Genomic DNA, 17,650 nt, shown 5'->3' with positions numbered 1-17,650 from the left:
TCGGCCCCGAGCTGCGGGCGGGCGGGCGGCAGCGCCGCCCCCGAGCTCACAGTGCGGGGCTTCCACGCGCGTCGGGGACGGGCACGGGGGACAGCTGCACTACCGCTCTTTGCCCACAGGGTGGCAGCATTGCCACACAGATCAGGCGGGACGGGCGGGGGGGGACAGCTGCAGTACCGCTGTATGCCCACAGGGTGGCAGCATTGCCTCACAGATCATGAGGGACGGGCACGGGGGACAGCTGCAGTACCGCTGTTTGCCCACAGGGTGGCAGCACTGCCGCGCGGCGGCGCGGAGCGGAGCCATAAACGAACGTGCCCAGGAATGCCCTGGCGAACAGCCTCCGGAATAAATGGCCCAAAAGACCCCCGAGCACACCTGCGAGAGCCCTGCCAGCAACCAGACCGAAACAAAAAAGCCTTTCGTTCAGGCTCTATTTCAATATTTTTTATCTTTGTGATTCTGATATTTACATTCATCATTACAATTCATCTTTTATATTATGTACATTATACATCATGTATTATGTTTATTATACTATTATATTTATTATAGATATTAAATATAGAAAGTTATATATAAAATAATTTATTTATTATGTAATGTTATAAATAATAATACATTTCATTTAAATATGATTATGTACATTATAGATGTTTATATTATGTATATTAAATATATTTATAAAACGTGTAGTAAGTAATAATATATTGTGTATTTTTTATTGATATTATTTTTCATATCCTACACTTTTTGTTATTTTTCTTTTTCATTATTTTTTTAATTCGTTTGTTTATATTTTAAACGATATTTTACACTAGATGAATTCATTAACCTAACACATCAGAAACACAATTAATTTGAATTAAATGAGCCTGGTTTTCTAAGGGGTAAAGTTTTAATCTTTATTTAGATAATATGGGCATAGTTTCTCTATCTGTATGGGGCTTTTTTGGTGGGTTGCGGGGGATTTTATCTTGGGGGTTTTCTTTTTTTGTTCGCTTTGTTTTGGATTTCTTTGCTAATAAACAAGCAGGGTCGGAGAGTTACAAAATAAAACGTCTACTTTGTTTTTATTGCTCCCTCTGAAATACGCCTCGACAGCCTGGACAGCAGGCTGCTGCTGGTAACACTGTGCACGGGGAGGAGGAGACCTGGTCGGGGCTGGGAAGGAAAAAACGGCACCACGGTGGTCACAGCTTTCTCCCTTCAGGAGTTTTATGGAGCAGAAAATACAGAGCTTTTGCCAACTGCGCTCTCTATGACATCCGGACGTCCAGCGGGCACCGAGGTCATTTCTCATCTTTCTTGCCAACAGCCAAACCCCCAGGCGCCCGGGGGAAGAAAGAGTATGGGGAAAAAAAAAAAGGAACAAAGAAAACATGAAAAAATAAACCAAAACTATAGAAAATAATAAATAAAATTAAAATACCAAAAGAAAAAAATTTCAAAGTAACAAAAAAGTGGAAAAAAAATTTAAACAAAAAATTAAAATAAAAAACGAAAAGTAGTTTTAACAAGTAAATAAATAGCTAAAGAAAAAAAATAAAAATTAAAAAACTGAAGAAAAAGTCTTTGAAAAACCACAAAACGCAACATGAAAAACCACAACAAAAGAGCACAAAAATAACAAAAAATAAAATACAAAATTAAATAAACGCAGCTCTCACCTCCTGCCACTGCCTAAAAAAGCGCCATGGCTTTCCTCAATTATGCAGCAATAAGGGAAACAAACCCAGTGCCCCCCAGAACAGAAGGTTTTCTAGACAATTCCCACTTCTGCTTGGAAACAAATTCTATTTTAGTGGGAAGCTCATTTTGGACAAACATCCAAATGTGCCAAGGTAGGAAAGAACCAGCCCCTTGTGTCCAAGGAACAGCAGCTAGGCCTGGATTCAGGTTTTAATGGCATTTATGTAATTAAAAATGCAGTAAATTGAACTTTACAAAGAGACGAATCGTGGCAAATAAATACTTCAAAGTTTTCTTGGGAAATCACAGAATTTTGTGGAGATGGTGCTGGACAATTGCTGATTTACCAACATTAATTGGGTAAATTTCCTTAGAAATGTGCTCTACAAGGTACAAAAATTCCAATTAGGATGGAAAATTGGAATAAATAAATATTCCCTTACTAAAATCAGAGAGAAAATCAGAGTTATTCCTTCAATTAAAAGGAAGGAATAACATCCAAATCCAAGCCTGCCTGGAAAACAAGCTCAGGAATTTCTAACATTGAAAACTTTTGCAAGAGTCATGAAGTTGGTGAAAGTTCATGGAATGATGATTTAAAATCTGCTTCCTCTGCACTGATTTAAAGGGAAGTGGGAATTCAACAGGTCCAGTTACTCCCATCCAGCCTTGGACTGGGATAAGGCCTTCCAGTGGCTTCACTTCCTACTGGCTCTCTCCTTTTCGCCAACTACCTGCAAGAGGAAAAGCAACAGGAATAAAGTCTCAAACAGGATGGCCTTGGTCCAGGCAGACTGAGGTGCAGCTCCCAGGGAGGGAGGCCAGGCTGTGCCTCGGGGAGCTCCGGGAATCTGGGATTGCCCGTGGGATTCAAGGGCTGGAAAAGCACACCCACCTGCCAGGTTCAGTGCTGGGACAGAGCAAGGCCGGGGCTCGGGGGCAGCAGTTAGAGCTGGGACTGCAGGAGAACACCCCAAACCCGGGTTAAACATCCGGCACGACACGCAGCACGCTCCGGGAGAAACTCGGGCGGGAGAAGCCCCGGGATGCTCCACGTTCCTTGCCCTTGGCAGCTGTGCCAGGGCCTCCCTCAGAATGCTGACCTCACCGTGCAGCTCCTACAAAACAGGAGAACTTATGGGAATCGCCCAGAATCCCTGGACTTCCAGTTATTAAGAACCACAGCTGCAGCGAAAGGTGTACAAACGCTACTGCAAACCAGCAGGGCTGAGGAGACGCAGGGATTTATTCCCGAGGGGACACAAGGATCCCTCAGCCAGCCAGGATTTCTCCCAGGCTCTTCCCACTGCTCTCTAAGGACACAAACAGCAGTTTTTCCCTCGAGTTCCCCTTTCCATCAATGCCAAGACTCGTGTTCTCCTCCAACCCCAGGTTCAGGAAGGAAAGTAGGAATATTATCACTGCACAGACTGTCCAGGAGGGTGTGACTGAGGCAGCAGCACCAGCTCCCACTCCACTGCTGCTCTGGATTCCTGAGCAGCTCCTTTCCATCCTGCCCTTCCCAGCACCATTCCCTGGGTGCCATGTCCACAGACACCTTCTCCATGCCGCTTAAAACCCACAGACACCAACAGAAAGGAGATCAAAAATCAATTCACATGTTGCTAGTCAGAGAGAATGGGAGAGGCCTAAAAATCTGCATTTATTTTAGAACACTAGAGCAATTTCTTCATGACCCTGACTATCAGTGATGGGCAGATAAACACCTTCTTTAACTTACTACCTGCAAAAACATCAAGTTTCAAGTTTAGTAAAGATAAAATTTTGCTGCAAAAATAAAAGAGGTGGGATGTTGGTGTTAGTGCTTTAACCTTCGGACATTAGCGGGTATTTGTAAAACAAATTCATTATTGAAGCAGCTAACTTGAAAATAAGGGGTTTTTACAATAAAGTTGACCAAAAAAGAGTCTCAAAATTAAGATATAGGCTGCACAAATATTTAAGAAAAAAAAAGTTGTCTTTCGTGCGTATAACCTGCCAGTCTCTCATGTTTTCAGTCCTTACCATTTATTTTTACCAAGGTGATGATTAAAACCTTGTCAAAAGCTCAAAAAAAAAAATTCCAGGACAAGGCAGGTGTTTTCCCAAGTACCCTCAGTGTGGAGCTGTGTCAGCCACAAGTGTTTGCTCCCGCAGCCCAGCCCGGAGCAGGCTCCAGCTGCTGCCCAGGGGGGTTACCAAGGGACTCACCTGTTTGAAGCTGTAAACGCAGGTGGCCTGCACTGGAGTGCCAATAAATGTGAAATGTGTGACTCTCACCTTGAATAGCGATCGATCTTCTCAGGGGAGCCCCTCACCCAGGATGGGGGGCTCTGCCACGGATTTCATCTCTCCGCATCTGAAACAAAGTCAGGACAACAGTCAGAGTGCTGCAGGATACCTTGACAGCTCCAGACATCTTGTGGCAATCTAGGAATACCCTCTACAGTCTAACCACACCCCACATCACAAATTTCAAGCCCCCAGGACTATTACCCTCGTACCCCTACACCCAGACTGAGCAGCAAGGCAGAGCAGCTCCGGGCCAAACACACACCAACACCCGTGACACAGCACAGGACAAACGAGGGGACGCAACAGGGACAGAAAACGCTGGGCAAGAAGAATGACCCTGAGGGTCCAGAGAACTCGGAATGAGATGACCTAGGTAAGATGGAAGGTGAGCTGGCCAGGCTCAGAGAACCCTGCAGGAACAAGATGCCATCGGGATGACTTATCCCAAGAAACGCAGAGATGGATGCCCGAGAATCCTACGGTCAGAATCCTCCACCTGTCTTTGCATTCTCACAAGACCTAACCCGCCGGAATGGATCAGGGCGGTGCACGGCTGTCAGTACAGCTCAGAACAAGACCTGAAAAGGCATCGGACCGGATGCTTGTGAAGAGAGATGGATTCTGATGAGTGTCCGAGCAGCTGAGACAAAGGCACCTGGCTGAGGAGCACAGAGATCAGAAATGCTAAGACTGATGCCGGGGGTTTGGACAGGCCCCTGAAAGGACTAAAGGAAAAGACAAGACACCAAACAGACAGAGTGCACAACAGACAAGTGACACAACACACACCAGGACTGCTCTGCCCTGCACACCTCAGCACTGACATGAAAAATGAGACTTTCCCTTCATGTAGCCTAAGGGGTCACATCTTGGTGCCCCCAACTCCAAATCTGACTTAAAAAACCCCTCCCGGTGATCCCTGCCCTGGCATCCTGCTTTCATCCCCTCTGTGAGCCACAGCCCTCCACTTATCTCTCAGGCATCCAGGGAGGCAAATCCCTGCCAGGTCCAAAGAAGGCCGCCTCTGCCTCAGGAAAATTCCTGCTGTCGCCGGGCTGTCGTCTCTTAGTCAGCTACAACAAAAAAAACCAAACATGAATGCGTGATCTTAGCAGCCCATCACCCAAAACCCGACAATTCTGCTACTCACTGTCTCCTAAGCTTGCCTGTGTCCTCGGCCCCGCGCTTCAGCTGCGCTCAGAGGCCAACGCCGGCGTCGCAGGGTCTGCCTGGGTAAAGAGCAGACAAGGTGACGTGGCAGCGCTGGAACTTGAGGGGACCCTCCCTCCTTCTCCTCCCTGACTCACCTCAACTCCTCGGCCGTTATCCAAGCCTACCTGGATGGGGCCTTCACAAGGAGAAGATCAAGGCTCCATCACAGACTCCTGGAATGCTCCCTGAGGGCTCACGGGTGAGGTGACCCGGGTCTGTCGTCCCGTTGGTGAGAGGGGAGCTCGGCCTCCTGCAAGTGGACTCCCTAAAACGCACAATAACGGAGGCTTAGAGTTGCACCAGCGAGTGAGGCTTGAACAATAGCAACGGCTTCTGTCCACCCGTCACTGCTCACCTCGCCCACGTCAGCTTGACTGCTGAGATCCGGCTTCACCACCTAAAAATAAAGACAAAGAACAGAGCTGTAACACAGCCATCATTTACACCTCCCCTGCAAACACAAACAGGGACTGACCTTCTCAGGGGAGCCCCCTCACCCAGGATGGGGGGCTCTGCCACAGATTTCATCTCTCTGCATCTGAAACAGAGTTTGGACAAAAGTCAGAGTGCTGCAGTATACCTTGACAGCTCCAGACATCTTGTGGCAATCTAGGAATACCCTCTACAGTCTAACCACACCCCACATCACAAATTTCAAGCCCCCAGGACTATTACCCTCGTACCCCTACACCCAGACTGAGCAGCAAGGCAGAGCAGCTCCGGGCCAAACACACACCAACACCCGTGACACAGCACAGGACAAACGAGGGGACGCAACAGGGACAGAAAACTCTGGCAAGAAGAATGACCCTGAGGGTCCAGAGAACTCGGAATGAGATGACCGAGGTAAGATGGAAGGTGAGCTGGCCAGGCTCAGAGAACCCTGCAGGAACAAGATGCCATCGGGATGACTTATCCCAAGAGACGCAGAGATGGATGCCCGAGAATCCTACGGTCAGAATCCTCCACCTGTCTTTGCATTCTCACAAGACCTAACCCGCCGGAATGGATCAGGGCGGTGCACGGCTGTCAGTACAGCTCAGAACAAGACCTGAAAAGGCATCGGACCGGATGCTTGTGAAGAGAGATGGATTCTGATGAGTGTCCGAGCAGCTGAGACAAAGGCACCTGGCTGAGGAGCACAGAGATCAGAAATGCTAAGACTGATGCCAGGGGTTTGGACAGGCCCCTGAAAGGACTAAAGGAAAAGACAAGACACCAAACAGACAGAGTGCACAACAGACAAGTGACACAACACACACCAGGACTGCTCTGCCCTGCACACCTCAGCACTGACATGAAAAATGAGACTTTCCCTTCATGTAGCCTAAGGGGTCACATCTGGGACATCCCCAGCTCCAAACCCGACTCGAAAAATCCCTCCCAGTGATCCCTGCCCTGGTACCCCACTTTCATCCCCTCCCTAGTTCCGAGCCCTCCACTTATCTCTCAGATGTCTGGGGAGGTGAATCCACGCTGGGCCCCAAAGAAGGCCGCCTATGCCTCTGGGAAATTCCTCCTGTCACTGGGCTGCTGTCTCCTAGTCAGCTACAATAAAGAAAACCAAATATCAAAGCATAATCTTAGCTGCACATCAGCCAAAACCCAGCAGCTCTGCTACTCACCGTCTCTTAAGCAGGACCGGGTCCTCGGGCCCCGTGCGTGCTTCAGCTGAGCTCGGAGGCCGACGCTCGCAGCGCCAAAGCCTTAGAGGCATTACTGGCACCGAGCCCACCCACCGTGGCCTCCATTAGGGCTGTGAGCATCCCCGGTTAGAGCAGGACAGGAACGCAGGGTGGACATCCCCGGTGAACCTCAACCCTGTGGACTCTGCCCCACCACGGTCACTTCCTGCCTGGCCCTAGCTTAGGGTTACTGCCTGCACCTCTCAGGACTTCTGGCCTTGTCTTGCATTAGGATTGCTGCCGGCACCTGCTCTCAGGGAAACGGTGTTGGCAGCAGCGCTGTGAGGGCCGGGATGCCTGTACTCTGACTTGTATCCTAGGCTGTACCCCGATTTTCACTGTGTGTTCTCTAGTCCTTGAGTCCTTTACCTCAGCCTCTGTGTGTATCACTGTAACCTCCCCCCTTCTGAACCCTGCTTCTTCAGAGCCCTAGACCTTGCAGCCGGGGACGCTCTGCACCGTTAGGGTCCCAAGAGCTGTCCCGCACGCAGGACAGGTACATCCACAGTTGTTCCCTGCCTACCCTAAGAAACGTGGCCCTGAGACAGGGCAGAGGCTGACAGAGCCGAACTCTTTGCGGTGGCAAAAGGCACGAAGCCTTACCAACCGCCGCCTCGAGAGGGAATCAGGAGCACTTCCACCGGCTGCGGAGAGACAGGGAATCCCAGGGTGGGTGGGGCGGGAAACCCCCGTTATCCCCAGCCCTGTTGGATCCTGCTCCCCACTATCGCTTCCTGCCTGGCCCTAGCCTGACTGTGTCTGCACAGGTCAGAGCTTCTGGTGTGTTCCTGCACTAGGGCTGCTGCCTGCACCTGCTCTCAGGGGAAGTGTGCTGGTAGCAGTGCTGTGAGGGCCGCTACACCTGTACTCTGACTTGTATCCTAGCCTGCTCCCCTGAGTTTCACCGTGTGTCCTCTAGTCCTCGAGTCCTTTACCTCAGCCTCTGTGTGTGTGGCTACACCTCCCCCCTTCTAAACCCAACTTCTTTAGAGCCCTGCACCTCGCAGCCAGGCCTTCTGGCATTGTCCTGCATAAGGGCTCCTGCCTGTACCTGCACTCAGGGAAACAGGCATGTCTTTAGGGCTACTCCTTCGGGTCTGGGGTAGGGGTGGGGTCGGGCTGGTACACCTGTACTCTCAATTGGCACATCTTGGACATCCCTATCTCCACACCTGACTCAAAAACCCCTCCTGACAAGTCCTGACCCAGCACTCCACTTTCATCCCCTCTGTGGCTCTGAACCCTCCACTTATCTCTTGGACGTCTGGGGATGAGAATCCACGCCGGGTGCCACAGAATGCCGCCTCGCTCTCTGGGAATTTCCTGCTGTCACCGGGCTGCTGTCTCTTATTCGGCTACAAGAAATAAAACAAACATCGATGTATGATCTCAGCAGATCTGTTGGCCAATCGGTCAGGGTGTAAGACAAGTAGACCACCTAAAACACACAAACAATAACATATGCTGAAGAGTTACATCAGAAACACCACCACACTTAACTGCATAAATATATAAATTTTCAAACAGACAACCCCAAAAAAATTCCAGCAAAAAAAGCCAACTCTTATCACCCCTAGTCAAACTACTGAATATAATAAAAACAGCACCATGTCCAAACCCCTTAATAATACTCCAGAACATATACTCAGAGCCCCCCCAAAGTTAAAGACTTCCCCCTAGCCAAATAAAAAGGAAAAAGCCCACGTCTTGCAACCCATATTAATTCATTAACTTAAAACTTTAAAAATAAACGTTAAAGTTTAAACCTTTAGACAACACTAGCACACCATAGACGCCAATCCCATCACAACATGCCAAACCAAAACTTATTTCAACCTTTTGTGCTGCTGCTGCTGCTCGGCACAAAGGTTTGTCCCTCAGCACCTCCTGAAGTAATGTTCCACGCCCAAGGCCTCCCCCAGCCCCTGTGAGATGAACTCACCATCCTTCCATGAGCCTCACCTGGGAGCCCAGCATAAACCCCTCTCCTCCCGCAGCTCCGTGCCAAACTCAGCTCGGGCTCCCCTCTTAAAGCAGTGCTGGCAGGACCCGCCCCCTCGTTATCCTTTACAGCTTCCACCTGTCCCCTCATCAGTGTGACAGCTCTCACCTGGGGCTGCTCTGTCCCCTCAATCATCCTGTGACAGCTCTCACCTGCAGCTGCTGCCAGTCCCTGCTGCTCATTTCCTGGACATTGCACTGTGTGCACTGACACGCTGGGGCACCGGGCTTTCCTTGCTGTGAATAAGGATCCCTCTGCTCCTGCACGTGCCCAAGGCTGAAACTGGGATTCCACCTCCTAAATTCCGTTTGTGTGAGGTTCACAATTCCTAAGGAAATTTCCCAGCAATCGTTACCCTTCATTTACATTTTCTCCTTTGGAATCATCACTACCTTGTCTTTCTGTGCAAGGGTTCCAAACGTTCATTGGGAGTTCAGTAGCCGGGTTGGCTTGTTTATAACTTAGCTGACAATCCCAGGCTAAATCCAAACACCCAGAGATACAGGGAAATATGGAGACAGTTTATAAATACTGCCCACCTCTGACCCTGAATTCTTCATCGCACATCCTCGGAGCAGATTTACTCCATCCTTTCATCCCAGCAGCACCCCTCCAGCACAACTCTCACTTCTCACACATGTTTCTTCCCACAAACCAAACAGAAATCTACTACAGGGCGAGGCGGGGAGGGGCGAGGCCGGTCTCGGGGCAGAGCCCCCGGGCCCTCAGGGCGGGCCGGGGGGACCGGAGCAGAGCCCGGGCCGGGTTGGAGCCGGAGCCGGTCTGAGGGCGGAGGCCCCGGGCCCTCAGCGCGGGCCGGGGGGCGGGGGCGGTTCCCGGGGCCCGCTGTCCAATCAGCACTGCCGATGCCTCAGCGAGCCCGCCAATCGCGGGGATTCAAAAGGGTGGCGGAAGTAGCTGCTGCTCTATGGGCTCGGTGTGGAACGCCCCGGTGGGGTCCCGGCGCCGTGCACTTGGGACCCGCCCCGCGCCCCTGAAGCCGCGCCCCCGGTACTGCCCGGCCCCGGCTGCCTCCGGGCCCCGCCTCACAGAGCCCCGGCTCCGCCCCGAGCCCGCCCCGGCTCCGCCTCGGCTCCGCCCCGAGCCCGCCCCGAGCCCGCCCCGGCTCCGCCCCGAGCCCGCCCCGGCTCCGCCCCGAGCCCGCCCCGGCTCCGCCCCGAGCCCGCCCCGGCTCCGCCCCGAGCCCGCCCCGGCTCCGCCCCGAGCCCGCCCCGGCGCCCCGCGCTGCCCGGGATGGGGGCGGGACCATCGCCCGCGGCCCCGCCCCGCCCCTCACAGCTGAGCCGAGCCGAGGTTGCTCGCGGCCCTGCGCGGAGCCAGGCGGGGCCGGGAATGGGACCGGCCGTTCTGGTTCGGGTCCTGTCAGTGTCGGCTGCGGCTCCCGAGCGGTGCGGCCTCCCCCGGCGGGCGGGCTATGGGTCTCGGGGCCGGAGGACCAGGGGGGCGTTGCGATCGGGATCGGGACCGGGATCGCTGCGGGCGGCAGGAGCCGCTCCTGCTCCGCCTGCAGCCGGAGCTGCGCTGGGGTCCTGGCGGGGCTCTGGGCACGGGAGGACGGCGGCGGCGATTTCCTCTGATAACCTCTGATATCGGCCCCCCCACAGCATCATTGATCCCCACCCGAGTGTCACTGACCCCCCCCAATGTCATTGATGCCCCCCCAATATTCCACTGATCTTCCCTCAGCGTCGCTGACCCCCCCAAAATTCCAGTGATCCCCCCCACTTGATCCCGCCCTTTTTCTCCCCTCACGTTTCCCGCCCTTTTTCTCCCCTCACGTTTCCCGCCCTTTTTCGTGGGGAACGATCCCTGAGGGGGCCTGTGGAGGGATTCTGGAGGTCCGAGGGGTGAATTTGGGGTTTGGAGGGAGGTTTTGGGGGGTCCCAGGGATGGATTTTGGGGTTTTTGGGGGTCCAAGGGATGGATTCGAGGGTCCCGGGGTAGATCTGGGGTCCTGGGGAGGTTTTGGGGGGTCCCAGGGGTGGATTTGGGGTTCATGGGGAGGGGTTTGGGGGTTTTATGGCGCCTCAGGGGTGAATTTGGGGTCCGGGGAGAGGTTTTGGGGGTTTTTCGGGGTCCCAGGGGTGAATTTGGGGTCTGGGGAGGGGTTTTTGGGGGTCCCTCACCTGCAGGGCGTCGCGGGGGTGGCAGGGGGAGGGGGCAGCGGGGGGGGCCCAGCGCCCACCCCCCCTTGGGCTTCAGGAGGGCGTCGATGAGACCGAAACAGCTCGGGGGGGGGGTCAAAAACGGGGGGGGTCACGGGCTGGAACCCCCCAGTGCACCCCAAACCACCCCCAGGGCCCCCCCCGACCTCCAGGAGCCCCCAAAACCCTCCTCAGGTTCCTTTGATGCCTCAAATGGGCCGCCCAAACCTCCCGAAGATCCCCCAAAAACACCCAAAGCAGTCCCCAGGACTCCCCCCAGACCCCCCACAACCCCCCAAACCCCTCCAGGACAACTCGGGACCCCCAGGACCCCCCAAATCCGCTCCCCCGTCCCCCTGAGGCCTCGTTTGACCCGCTCCACGTTGCGGACAGGCAGCAGCTGATCAAGCCACAAGCACCAACACCTGCGGGACTGGGATGGACTGGGAGCACTGGGAGGGTGATCAGAGAGAACTGGGATGGACGGGGAGTGGACTGGGATGAACTGGCAGGCGTGTGGGGGTCCGTGGTGGGCACACGGTGCCTAACTGGTCTATACTGGGATGGGTCGGATGGCCCCAGGGGAGGGGGTGTGGCCACACTGGTCCAGACTTGGAGGGGTGTCACCGTGGCGCTGGAGGCGGAGTCGAGGATTCGGGCGAGGCAGGGAGACCTAGGGGACAGCCAGGGCACCCCCAGGGACACCTAGGGGACACCAGGGCACCCCTGGGTACACCTAGGGGACAGCGAGGGTACCCCTGGGTACACCTAGGGGACAGCGAGGGCACTTTTGGGGACAGCCAGGGCCCCCCCAGGGACAGCCAGGGCACCCCCAGGGACACCTAGGGGACAGCCAGGGCACCCCCAGGGACACCTAGGGGACAGCCAGGGAACCCCCAGGGACACCTAAGGGACAGCCAGGGCACCCCCAGGGACGCTTAGGGGACAGTCAGGGCACCCCAGGGACAGCCAGGGAACCCCCAGGGACACCTAGGGCACCCCAGGGACACCCAGGGCCCCCCAGGGACACCTAGGGGACAGCCAGGGAACCTCCAGGGACACCTAAAGGACAGCCAAGGCACTCCCAGGGACACGTAGGGGACAGCCAGGGCACCCCCAGGGACACCTAGGGGACAGCCAGGGAACCCCCAGGGACACCTAAGGGACAGCCAGGGCACCCCAGGGAGAGCCAGGGCCCCCACAGGGACACCTAGGGGACAGTCAGGGCATCCCCAGGGACAGCCAGGGCACTACCACGAACACCTAGGAGACAGCAAGGGCACCCCAGGGACAGCCACGGGACAGCCAGGGCGACCCCAGGGTCAGCCAGGGCCCCCCAGGGACACCTAGGGGACAGCCAGGGAACCTCCAGGGACACCTAAAGGACAGCCAAGGCACTCCCAGGGACACATAGGGGACAGCCAGAGCACCCCCAGGGACACCTAGGGGACAGCCCGGGGACCCCAAGGTGCACCTAGGGGAGAGCCAGGGAACCCCCAGGGACACCTAAGGGACAGCCAGGGAACCCCCAGGGACACCTAAGGGACAGCCAGGGCACCCCCAGGGACACCTAGGGGACAGCCAGGGCACCCCCAGGGACACCTAGGGGACAGCCAGGGCACCCCAGGGACAGCCAGGGCACCCCCAGGGATACCTAGGGGACAGCCAAGGCACCCCCAGGGACACCTAGAGGACAGCCAGGGCACCCCAGGGACAGTCAGGGCACCCCCAGGGACACCCAGGGCCCCCCAGGGACACCTAGGGGACAGCCAGGGAACCGCCAGGGACACCTAAGGGACAGCCAGGGCACCCCAGGGAGAGCCAGGGCACCCCCAGTGATACCTAGGAGACAGCCAAGGCACCCCCAGGGACACCTAGGGGACAGCCAGGGCACCCCAGGGACAGTCAGGGCACCGCCAGGGACACCCAGGGCCCCCCAGGGACACCTAGGGGACAGCCAGGGAACCTCCAGGGACACCTAAAGGACAGCCAGGGCACCCCAGGGAGAGCCAGGGCCCCCACAGGGACACCTAGGGGACAGCCAGGGCACTCCCAGGGACACCTAGGGTCAGCCAGGGTACCCCCAGGGACACCTAGGGGACAGCCAGGGCACCCCCAGGGACGCTTAGGGGACAGTCGGCACCCCAGGGACACCCAGGGCCCCCCAGGGACACCTAGGGGACAGCCAGGGAACCCCCAGGGACACCTAAGGGACAGCCAGGGCACCCCAGGGAGAGCCAGGGCACCCCCAGTGATACCTAGGAGACAGTCAAGGCACCCCCAGGGACACCTAGGGGACAGCCAGGGCACCCCAGGGACAGTCAGGGCACCCCCAGGGACACCCAGGGCGCCCCAGGGACACCTAGGGGACAGCCAGGGCACCCCAGGGACAGTCAGGGCACCCCCAGAGACACCCAGGGCACCCCAGGGACACCTAAGGGACAGCCAGGGCACCCCAGGGAGAGCCAGGGCCCCCACAGGGACACTTAGGGGACAGCCAGGGCCGCCAAGGTACACCTAGGGGACAGCCGGGGTACCCCCAGGGGTTGAAGGGGCCCCCCCGCTCCAAACCCAGCACGGCCGCCTGCGTTGCGGCCCCCCAAAAACCCATGGCCGCCCCCCGAGCTGATATCGACCCCCCCACAGCATCACTGATCCCCACCCGAGTGTCACTGACCCCCCCCAATGTCATTGATGCCCCTCCAGTATTCCATTGATCTTCCCTCACTGTCGCTGACTCCCCCCAAAATTCCATTGATCCCCCCCACTTGATCCCGCCCTTTTTCTCCCCTCACGTTTCCCGCCCTTTTTCTCCCCTCACGTTTCCCGCCCTTTTTCGTGGGGAACGATCCCTGAGGGGGCCTGTGGAGGGATTCTGGAGGTCCGAGGGGTGAATTTGGGGTTTGGAGGGAGGTTTTGGGGGGTCCCAGGGATGGATTTTGGGGTTTTTGGGGGTCCAAGGGATGGATTCGAGGGTCCCGGGGTAGATCTGGGGTCCTGGGGAGGTTTTGGGGGGTCCCAGGGATGGATTTGGGGTTCATGGGGAGGGGTTTGGGGGTTTTATGGCGCCTCAGGGGTGAATTTGGGGTTCGGGGAGAGGTTTTGGGGGTTTTTTGGGGTCCCAGGGGTGAATTTGGGGTCTGGGGAGGGGTTTTTGGGGGTCCCTCACCTGCAGGGCGTCGCGGGGGTGGCAGGGGGAGGGGGCAGCGGGGGGGGCCCAGCGCCCACCCCCCCTTGGGCTTCAGGAGGGCGTCGATGAGACCGAAACAGCTCGGGGGGGGGGGTCAAAAACGGGGGGGGTCACGGGCTGGAACCCCCCAGTGCCCCCCAAACCACCCCCAGGGCCCCCCCGACCTCCAGGAGCGCCCAAAACCCTCCTCAGGTTCCTTTGATGCCGCAAATGGGCCGCCCAAACCTCCCGAAGATCCCCCAAAACCACCCAAAGCAGCCCCCAGGACTCCCCCCAGACCCCCCAAAACCCCCCAAACCCCTCCAGGACAACTCGGGACCCCCAGGACCCCCCAAATCCGCCCCCCCGTCCCCCTGAGGCCTCGTTTGACCCGCTCCACGTTGCGGACAGGCAGCAGCTGATCAAGCCACAAGCACCAACACCTGTGGGACTGGGATGGACTGGGAGCACTGGGAGGGTGATCAGAGAGAACTGGGATGGACGGGGAGTGGACTGGGATGAACTGGCAGGCGTGTGGGGGTCCTAGGTGGGCACACGGTGCCTAACTGGTCTATACTGGGATGGGTCGGATGGCCCCAGGGGAGGGGGTGTGGCCACACTGGCCCAGACTGGGAGGGGTGTCACCATGGCGCCGGAGGCGGAGTCGAGGATTCGGGCGAGGCAGGGACACCTAGGGGACAGCCAGGGCACCCCCAGGGACACCTAGGGGACAGCCAGGGCACCCCAGGGACAGCCAGGGCACTCCCAGGGACAGCCAGGGCACCCCCAGGGACAGCCACGGGACAGCCAGGGAACCCCCAGAAACACCTAGGGGACAGCCAGGGCATCCTCAGGGACACCTAGGGGACAGCCAGGGCACTCCCAGGGACACCTAGGGGACACCAGGGCACCCCTGGGTACACCTAGGGGACAGCGAGGGTACCCCTGGGTACACCTAGGGGACAGCGAGGGCACTTTTGGGGACAGCCAGGGCCCCCCCAGGGACACCTAGGGGACAGCCAGGGCACCCCCAGGGACACCTAAGGGACAGCCAGGGCACCCCCAGGGACGCTTAGGGGACAGTCAGGGCACCCCAAGGACAGCCAGGGAACCCCCAGGGACACCTAGGGGACAGCCAGGGCACCCCAGGGACACCCAGGGCCCCCCAGGGACACCTAGGGGACAGCCAGGGAACCTCCAGGGACACCTAAAGGACAGCCAAGGCACTCCCAGGGACACCTAGGGGACAGCCAGGGAACCCCCAGGGACACCTAAGGGACAGCCAGGGCACCCCAGGGAGAGCCAGGGCCCCCACAGGGACACCTAGGGGACAGCCAGGGAACCCCCAGGGACACCTAAGGGACAGCCAGGGCATCCTCAGGGACACCTAAGGGAGAGCCAGGGCACCCCAGGGACAGCCAGGGAACCCCCAGGGACACCTAGGGGACAGCCAGGGCATCCTCAGGGACACCTAAGGGAGAGCCAGGGCACCCCCAGGGACACCTAGGGGACAGCGAGGGTACCCCTGGGTACACCTAGGGGACAGCGAGGGCCCCCCCAGGGACAGCCAGGGCACCCCCAGGGACACCTAGGGGACAGCCAGGGCACCCCCAGGGACACCTAAAGGACAGCCAGGGCACCCCCAGGGACAGCCAGGGAACCCCCAGGGACACCTAGGGGACAGCCAGGGCACCCCAGGGACACCTAGGGGACAGCCAGGGAACCCCCAGGGACACCTAAGGGACAGCCAGGGCACCCCAGGGAGAGCCAGGGTCCCCACAGGGACACCTAGGGGACAGCCAGGGCATCCCCAGGGACAGCCAGGGCACTACCACGAACACCTAGGGGACAGCAAGGGCACCCCAGGGACAGCCACGGGACAGCCAGGGCGACCCCAGGGTCAGCCAGGGCACCCCCAGAGACACCTAGGGGACAGCAAGGGCACCCCAGGGACACCTAGGGGACAGCCAGGGAACCTCCAGGGACACCTAAAGGACAGCCAAGGCACTCCCAGGGACACATAGGGGACAGCCAGGGCACCCCCAGGGACACCTAGGGGACAGCCCGGGGACCCCAAGGTGCACCTAGGGGACGGCAAGGGCACCCCAAGGGACAGCCGGGGCACCCCAAGGGACAGCTAGGGGACAGCCAGGGCACCCCAGGGACAGCCAGGGAACCCCCAGGGACACCTAGGGGACAGCCAGGGCACCCCTGGGGACACCTAGGGGACAGGGAGGGCACTTTCGGGGACAGCCAGGACACCCCCAGGGACAGCCAGGGGACAGCTGGGGCCCGCCCAGGGACACATACGGGACAGCCAGGGCCCCCCCAGGAACAGCCAGGGGACCCCCAGGGACACTTAGGGGACAGCCAGGGCCCCCAAGGGACACCTAGGGGACAGCCAGGGCACCCCCAGGGGTTGAAGGGGCCCCCCCGCTCCAAACCCAGCACGGCCGCCTGCGTTGCGGCCCCCCAAAAACCCATGGCCGCCCCCCGAGCTGATATCGACCCCCCCACAGCATCATTGATCCCCACCCGAGTGTCACTGACCCCCCCCAATGTCATTGATGCCCCCCCAGTATTCCATTGATCTTCCCTCACCGTCGCTGACGCCCCCCAAAATTCCATTGATCCCTCCCACTTGATCCCACCCTTTTTCTCCCCTCACGTTTCCCGCCCTTTTTCTCCCCTCACGTTTCCCGCCCTTTTTCTCCCCTCACGTTTCCCGCCCTTTTTCGTGGGGAACGACCCCTGAGGGGGCCTGTGGAGGGATTCTGGAGGTCCGAGGGGTGAATTTGGGGTTTGGAGGGAGGTTTTGGGGGGTCCCAGGGATGGATTTTGGGGTTTTTGGGGGTCCAAGGGATGGATTCGAGGGTCCCGGGGTAGATCTGGGGTCCTGGGGAGGTTTTGGGGGGTCCCAGGGATGGATTTGGGGTTCATGGGGAGGGGTTTGGGGGTTTTATGGCGCCTCAGGGGTGAATTTGGGGTTCGGGGAGAGGTTTTGGGGGTTTTTTTGGGTCCCAGGGGTGAATTTGGGGTCTGGGGAGGGGTTTTTGGGGGTCCCTCACCTGCAGGGCGTCGCGGGGGTGGCAGGGGGAGGGGGCAGCGGGGGGGGCCCAGCGCCCACCCCCCCTTGGGCTTCAGGAGGGCGTCGATGAGACCGAAACAGCTCGGGGGGGGGTCAAAAACGGGGGGGGTCACGGGCTGGAACCCCCCAGTGCCCCCCAAACCACCCCCAGGGCCCCCCCCGACCTCCAGGAGCCCCCAAAACCCTCCTCAGGTTCCTTTGATGCCGCAAATGGGCCGCCCAAACCTCCCGAAGATCCCCCAAAACCACCCAAAGCAGCCCCCAGGACTCCCCCCAGACCCCCCAAAACCCCCCAAACCCCTCCAGGACAACTCGGGACCCCCAGGACCCCCCAAATCCGCC

The 17,650-nt window shown here is 58.1% G+C and overlaps 1 long non-coding RNA gene across 1 annotated transcript; it reads right to left on the bottom strand.

The window, feature by feature from the left end:
* Positions 1-1,972: 1,972 nt before the first annotated feature.
* On the bottom strand, positions 1,973-5,740 carry LOC136300353 (uncharacterized). Its single transcript, XR_010723674.1, has 4 exons — positions 5,675-5,740; positions 3,973-3,989; positions 2,588-2,810; positions 1,973-2,426 (listed from the first exon to the last, which is right to left on the bottom strand). It is a non-coding gene; the product is annotated as an uncharacterized lncRNA (long non-coding RNA).
* Between the last annotated feature and the right edge of the window lie 11,910 nt (positions 5,741-17,650).

The sequence above is a fragment of the Chamaea fasciata genome, unplaced genomic scaffold, assembly GCF_029207755.1.
Source record: "Chamaea fasciata isolate MVZ Bird 193981 ecotype frontalis unplaced genomic scaffold, bChaFas1.0.hap1 SCAF_22, whole genome shotgun sequence".
Lineage (NCBI taxonomy): Eukaryota > Metazoa > Chordata > Aves > Passeriformes > Sylviidae > Chamaea > Chamaea fasciata.
Note: the sequence above shows the minus strand (reverse complement) of the source record. Positions and strands in the feature narration are given on the sequence as shown.